An 8,093-nucleotide genomic window follows, 5' to 3' on the forward strand; every position below is an offset into this window, starting at 1 on the left:
AGAGGGAAAATGTGTACATGAAAGGAGTGAATAAAGCAGCACATTTCATACACCCTTCTACTTTTTGAAGGAAGCAAAAATTAGAGAAAGTAAGAAGTTTGTCCTTGCAGCGTTATTGCTTTTAAGTCATGGCCCTTCTGCGCAGGAGGTAGGGCAGTACTTGCCAGTATCAGTGTATAGTTATTTAAACAATACATTTCCTGATGTTATTGTTACTTTTGTTGTTGTTATGCTAGCACCACGGAGACAGCTCTCCTCTTTGCCCAAAGCAAACCAAAAAGTTAAAACCATGAAGACATTCCCATAGAGAACAACCGGCTTCAGAACCAATGTAACTTAAAGTGTTGGCAGTGGCGGTAAGGAGTAAGGGCTTTCTTTTTTTCATGCATTTCTCTTTTCCTTTCTCCTTTTCTTTTTCGTGGTACTGGGGATTGCATCCAGGATTCTGCACTAAGCTACCTCCTCAACCCTTTTTTAAATTTATTTTGAGACTGGGTCTTACTATTTTCCTAAAGTGCTCAGGCTGGCCTTGCTTGAACTTTTAATCTTCCTGTATCAGCCTCCCAGAGTGTTGGAATTATAGTCGTGCACCATTACACCTCATTGAGGGCTTTCTGTTTTCTTTTTTTTTGTTGTGGACTTGTAGTATAATAGTTCTGATTTAAAAAACATAAATACCCGAGCTATCATTGGGAATCATATTTCAAAGGACATTTTATTATATATTTCTCTAAATAACCTCTTGTGGATCACCTGAAGACACACAAACTAAAGAATATAGTGTGCTCAGAACAGGAACTGAATAAAATACATTATGTCCTAAAATATTCACAGAGGCCTAGAGGGTATTTTTGTAAAAACATAGTTCTGTCTCTATCTCTGTCTCTGTCTCTGTCTCTTTGTCTCTTTCTTGCTCTTGTACACACATACACATACACACCACACACGCATACACACACACATACAGCCTGCATTTTACTTGGCCGTTGGCCGCAGAAGAAGTAATATACTATTTTTGTTTGGAGAAGTACACATAGAGATCTGCATTTGTGATTATTTGGCAAATTTTTGCAAGTAACTATATAGGCTTTGAATGTCATGAACCATACAGTTGTTCAGGTCCATTCATAAAGACTTATTTCCCTGGACTACCTTTAAAAGCCCAAGTGCATATGTGTGTGTGTGTGTCTTTCGTCATACTTGACTTTTTTATATATTGTGACATAGTAAAGCAATAAAAGAACCAAAGTGAAGTGGTCTGTGTAAGGAGAAGAGAAGCATTAAAAACAATTCCCATTTATTTTTTTCTACAACAAGCAATTGTTTTCTCAGGCTGTTTTTAGTAGATACTTTTTCTCTTTCTCGTTTAAACTCATAAACTTCAAGCGGTTGAAGAGAGCTACATAAACAACGGCATGGGAGTGTAGCTAGTTTACGAAAACCTACAGACATTCACCTGATGAGTGAAACTGTGAAACACAGTGGTCAGACTGTCCATCAGCTCATTATGCCAAGTCATTTGTTTGGGGTGGAGGAAGGAGAAATAACCTGAGCAGAGACTTAGCACAAAATTCTGAAATGCAACTTTGAAGCTTGTCTGCAAGTGCAGAACGAGCGCCCCACTACAAAGCAATTCTCACACTCGTAAGTCTGTGAAACGCACGTCAGGTTCAGGAGGCAGCGGGTCCTTGGGGCGTCTAGACATGGAGAAACTATGACCTCAGTTACAGCGGCCTAATATTTACTTTTCCTTTCCGGCACAAGGTATACCTCATGATCTCAGTGCGCCGGGCAGCTGAGACAGGGGCAAGGAAGAAATTCCGAACTCCGCAGCAATCTTGAAACAGTGAGGACATAGAGACTCTAGCAAGTTCTCAGGAGGAGACCCACTTAGACTGTGCATGCAAATATTCTACTGGGAGACCCTGCTCTTTATATTTGCCATGAGTCAAATGGGCATATCAAAATGAGCCTCCCCCTTCCCCAGCTAATAAATAGTGAACGTTCCATGCCATAAGGAGTGGAGAGCATCTTTAAATAAGCCCCGTGTTAATGCTGTGAGTGCTGACTTTTGCTTCTCTCTACTTCGTCACTGAATTCTTGATATACGTTAGCGGTGCTTTCAGATGATCAAGGTATTTTACATGGCAGCTAAATTTCACAGATTTTTGTTCCATTCACGTAGCTGATCTTTGCAATTAAGAGATCTTAGAAAATGGCTTTCTCTTCTCTCTTCTATTTTTCATGCTAAAATCAGGCTACTTGAGATGAGTGGGTTATGTAGGCACTCCTGCGATCACAAAGAGAAACGCAAGTGCTCCTAAAATCCCACTAAGAAAGTCTTCTCCGGTATCCAGTACCATAGAATGTGTGCCGCTTGTCTGCAGAAAGTGTCCCGTGGTGGACATCCTCCCTCCCTCCCTATGTTGTGGGGCTCGGCAGGTTCCGTCTTGCTGGCTTCCTCTGACCTAAGCTTGGGGCGTTTCCTGCTGGGACCTGCACTGCCTAACAACAAAGGGGCAATCTCCAAACTTTGTATCTCACTGGACTTGTGTAATGTTTGACGGTGCAAACATACCCTGTCCTGGTATTTAAGAGACACTTAAAAAAAACAAGAATCTTCCCTCCAACCAACCAATCAACCAATCAAAGAAACAAAAGCAGGTAACCAAGAAGGCTTCTTTTGTTGTTGTCGTTTCTTTACACACACATGATGTGAGCTGCAGAGCTGTGAGTAGTCTCCTCGCCTGAAGAGGAGAGTAGAAGGCGGAGTTGGAATTCCAAGGTCCAGAACTCAGGCAACAGAGAGCCAACACCCTCTGCTCCAGTGAAGTTTGTTGAAAGAAATGGAAAAGAAACGGGAGACCCAAGTGACGGCCGTGTTCTCAGCATCCCAGCGTACTGTACAGTATTTGAATGAAATGAAACCAGGCTTTTTAATGGTCATAGCAATGCAGCAACATAGCATTGGGGATATATAGAGTCTCGTTTTGGATTGCGGTCCATAATCTCCCAAGCCATTCATGAATAAAAGGCATGATGGTTAAACAGTTTCCTTGGATGATCAGCGTTGTACTACCTGGGCTGGGTTTGCAAGGCAAGTCTGAACAGAAGCTGAAAGTAGCATTATGGGGCTGTGGAACAAGGGAGATGAACTCTGTGGATTTATGGTTGAAGACTGCAGGAAGTGTTACTGCCCCCTCACCCCTGTCTGTCTTCACCACAGAGGAGGCCCATGGGGAAACTGCAGATTTCCCACAGCCAAGCTTGTGTCAAAAGGGAATAAAAGATGAGCAGATGTGTCCCAAGTCACATAACTCATGACTAGCAAATAGAACCCCAACACTGGACATATTCTCTGTTTCTCTGAGCAGAGCAAGGCTCAGGTCAGGACTGGGGATCAGAGATCTTGTCTTTCCGCACCAGGCCTCTGCCTCAGAGCTGCATCTGACTGGGCTGACCAGAGGGTTTGCCGTGCGCCAGAGGGGGAATCTGCAGAGGTGTCCATGGGCGCATCTGACACCGGAGAAGACGGGGGCCCTCGTCTAGGTCTCAGCTCAAACATTACTTCTGATTTTAATAAGGGATATTTGAGGAACTTCCTGAAACACTTTTATTTTTCTTTATTAGAGCAGATATCTTTTCTTAGATGGAAACCCAATAACGTCTTGGTTTTGTAAGGAGGTTTTGACTTGTCTTTTGCCACAGGTAAAAATACTCATGGTATGACTTAAACAGTGTGAAGAAGCACAGGGCTTAGATCTCAGCTTTGGAACCCAGGAAAGCAGCATTCTAAAGGCCATCAGTGCTGGGGAGAAAAACGAGACAAAAAGGGTTGATTGGAGCACTCGGGGTGTAAGATTAGAAAGGCAGTCACAGAGGCCAGAGCCCGTCACTGAATGGACACTTGGCAGAAGGGAGGCAGAGGGTACTAGAAACAGATGCTCCTGGATGGCACTGGGGTCCAATTATAAAACAAAGAGAGAAATCTAACTTTTCATGTGCAACCTTGTAACTAAATGAAAATCATTTCACTGGTCAAACAAGGCCTGTGAATGGATCACATTTACACAACAGCCAGTTTGTAACTGCTGTGTAATTGTAATCCTATTATCATTACTTTCCAATGCAGAATGGCTGTTTTCATTTCCTATCTGAACCGTGGTCCTGAGTCTGTTGTAGCTGGTTGTTACAGTCTCAGTACCAGGAATAGAGCGGTATGTTGTGAGTGAGAGAGTTTAGGAGTGTGCTGTGTCCTGCCTCTGGGTTTTGTTTTTCTGGAATTTTATAGGTATAACTTGCCTTAGTAATTTACGCAGTAGACTTTACTGATTATTTTCATTATCACTGAATATTATCTAGCCGGAGTTATTTAGCAAAAGTGGGATAGCAATGTGCCTCTAGCTTGCTGTGCTGTGGTTTTCTTTCATTTGGTTGTTACAGAGTGTACTGCTGGATCTAATTATCCTGATGCCATCAGGCCCCCATATTATAGGTCTTGTTTATTGTTCTAAGACCTTTACGTTATATCAGCAGATTGTATCCAAACTCAACTGGCATATTATTGTCTCAGAAACAGTTGAGTAGTTCCAGGATGAAAATGTACCTCACTTTAAAAAAAGCAAAGAACCCATATGGTTTTTTTTTCCCTAGCTCTACCAGCTTTATTTGGATCAAAAATGGTAATGTTTATCATATTCATCTCAGAGAATGATTGATGGCACTCGTGTTAATACAGGTTACAGTCTATTACAGAAGTGCTTTTGCCAAAATAAATTTCTATATAGGAAAAACTATTTTTAGGCCTCAGCATACAAGTATACTTTTACATAATATTTAATTTACTCAATCATTATGGAAAGGATCAAGCAATATTAGACACCTGAGTAAAGCCTGAAGGATTTGATAAAATTAGGGTTTTGGAATGAAAGAGAGAAAGAATATCATAAGCTCAAGGGACATTTTGAGATACATATTAAGTATGTAATTTTCTAACAGTAAGAGATCCATCCAAATCTTTTTCATTTGTTAAATTCAGTCCTTTGATATGGCATCCGCAAGGGCACTGATGGTTTCTCTAGCCACAGCAGAATTAACTAGCTCCCCCTTCGACCTTTTCTTTCATTAACTTCCACATAGCTTTTCCATTGTCCTGTAGTTGATTACATGCTTGTCTTCACTGGACTGGATGCATTGATAATAACTGAAAATCTTATGTTCCATTTCCCAATTCAACATTAACAACATAATTTGATTTCAAACATTAACACATTGCCAAGCACATGTTTAGGACATGGACACCAGATAACTCTTGCTATGATATGAAGAGAACTTTCACCATTTGAGAAACAAAGGATGTGATAACTAATGGGTCTGACACACTTGCCTTGGCTTTGCTTAGTGAGTTGTGAGGCTGCAGTGTAATTGAAGCGTGTATGACTCCAAAGATCAGTGTGCTATGCACAGGATACCCGGCCTCCTATTCTGTAGCATGGTGGCTCTGCTATGCTAAGAGCTGCTAAAAGAACGGAATGCATGCTGGAAAGTGTTTCAAGAATATGGTAGCAGGATGAAAAAACGTGTATGAGTTCCATGTGGTTAAAAAAAATCTGTCTGTGTATTGGGGAAGAGCCTTTACAGTGTTGGCAAAATAAACAACCTCTTAGAGTTTTCAAAACGGGATTTGCCCTGCATGTGTTTAAAGTAGAAAGTCCTGAGGGCATCCCTGCAAATGTGTATCCGCCCAGACTTGAAAAGCAAGTCAGTCGGATCCCAGTAATGACGGTAGGACCTAGACTGGCTACAGGGGCAACACATCCAGCTTTCTAAACAGTTTCATCAGCATCATCCCCAAGCCTCGTTTAATCTTAAACAGCAAGAAGGAGTCTTTACAACAGGTTCCTGGCCGCCAGCCAAGCGCTCAGCCATGCCTGCTCCAACAGGTCCCCCTGACTTTGGCCACGTGCTCAGGATGGATGAGGCAAGGTGCGAAAGCACTGCTGCAGGGGGTGCTGGCGGGGCAGGAGGGAAGGCTAATGGACAAGTCGGGGCCAGACGGGGGTGAGTGGGACACAGCTCGGAAACCGCAGCAGCCCCAGGAGCAGCAGAGGCGGTGGTAGCAGCAGGGGCAGACTAAGCTGTTATATTCCAGAGAGTTTGGCAGGACTTCCATAGCCAGAGGAGGGATTCCAGAGGTGGAGCCAGAACACTTGAGGTCACAGTGACCCACACTGTGAAGAAAATCTGAGGCTGTTTCTGCACAGCACAGCCTAGAAACTGAGAAGTCGGCCCTGCTTGACAGCTTTGGAGCACACGTCCCGAGCTGACTGACTGTGTTTGGGTGCTTACTGCTGGTAAGTAGTCGAGTACACGCAAGGCCTTTTGTAATACAACCATCAGGAATGGAAAATGAGTCACTCACTTCCTAAATTTATAACCTACTTGTCAAAAGTAACACAGTGATCGGCAAAATTTGCCTGAATGACCAACCCAGTGGGTTCTGCCTGCCTATATTCCCAAGTAGCTCATTTCCTCATCCTATCTTCTCTATGGCTGGTAACAACCAGAAAGTGCTCAGGCTGTTGGCTATTTGATAATAAATCATTGTATCCCAAGTTCTGGGATTCCCCTAGAATGCATTAGGGTAGCATTAAATGTGTATTATGTAATTTAAAAATACATCTATGAAATTCAACAACATAATAACAAACCTCGTAAAGGAGTACAGCAGAGATTTTGCCAAAGAAGATACACAAAGACCGATGAGCACATGAAAAGCTGCTCATCACCATTAATCATGAGGAAAATGCAAATGGACCCCATGATGAGATACTCCACTCCCATTAGGATATAAAAAATAGAAAATAACAAATGTTGAGGAGGACATGGAGAAATTGGAACTCCTGTGCCCTAATGAGAGAAATGTAAAATAATACAAATGCTATGGAAATCAGACTGGCAGTACCTCAAAAACAAAATAAAATAAAAATAGAATTACCATATGATCCAACAAATCAAATATGGGGGTAGACCTAAAAGAACTGCAAATATAGTAGTAAACCAAATAGGTATTCAGGCACCCAGGATTAGAACAGCAGGATTCATGATAGCCAAATTGTCCCTCTGTGGGACACTGCATAAAGACAATGTGGTATGCCCATACAACAGACTATTGCTCAGTCTTGAAAAGGAAGGGAATTCTGACACACAGTACCATGATGAATCTCAAAGCCATTGTGCTAAGTAGAATAGTTCATTCACAAAAGGCAAACACTATGCAGTTCTACTACTAGGAGGTACCTAAAATAGTCAAGAGACAGGCAGTGCAATGCTGGTTGACAGGAACTGCTCAAGGGTGTGAGTATAAGTAAATGGAATTGTTTTATAGTTATTGGGTACAGAGTTTTGGTATTGGAAAATGAGAAGAAAACTGTGGGCTGGGTAGAGATGATGGCTGCATATCAATGTGAATATACTGAATGCTGCCAAACTACATATGTAAAATGGTTAAAGTATAAATTTCATGATCTATATGTATATATTCATGATTTATGAAAAACATCACTACATACTGGGTTTTGTTGTATATATCCTACACATAACAGTTTTTATATAAAGAATATACATTTCTTTTCACCTCATTGGTAATTTAATGACAGGTTTTAACTTGTATTTTTATAGTTATAATTCATTTATACCAGCAGGGCAGAAGTTCTACTTTCTCCATATTCTCATCAACACTTGATATTTTTATTTTTTTAAAAGCTGAATTTCTAACTTAAGCATTTCTAATTCAAAGCAAGTCCACCAAACTTGCTTCTCAAATTTTGAAAAGATTGGTAATAGCTGACAAGTGAAACGAAGTCCCCCAGGTGTACGCTATGAACTGAAATTTAAAGTACACTATAAAACTTAATAGTCCAAATTCCCAACATTCTTCTCTAAATTCATTAGGTCACCAAGCAGCCAAATCTCAAATGACCTCTCTATTTCCACTTTGAGGATCCAGGGATAACTAAGTGCCTTCCTTTTCTTTTCTTTTCTTTTCTTTTCTTTTCTTTTCTTTTCTTTTCTTTTCTTTTCTTTTCTTTTTT

The 8,093-nt window shown here is 41.2% G+C and overlaps 1 long non-coding RNA gene across 1 annotated transcript; it reads left to right on the forward strand.

Annotated features, from left to right (window-relative positions):
• Window positions 1–259: 259 nt before the first annotated feature.
• LOC106148180 lies at window positions 260–2,014 on the forward strand. Its single transcript, XR_001233393.1, has 2 exons — window positions 260–356; window positions 1,765–2,014. It is a non-coding gene; the product is annotated as an uncharacterized LOC106148180 (long non-coding RNA).
• Window positions 2,015–8,093: the final 6,079 nt, after the last annotated feature.

The sequence above is a fragment of the Chinchilla lanigera genome, unplaced genomic scaffold (assembly GCF_000276665.1).
Source record: "Chinchilla lanigera isolate Chin_1 unplaced genomic scaffold, ChiLan1.0 scaffold00016, whole genome shotgun sequence".
NCBI lineage: Eukaryota > Metazoa > Chordata > Mammalia > Rodentia > Chinchillidae > Chinchilla > Chinchilla lanigera.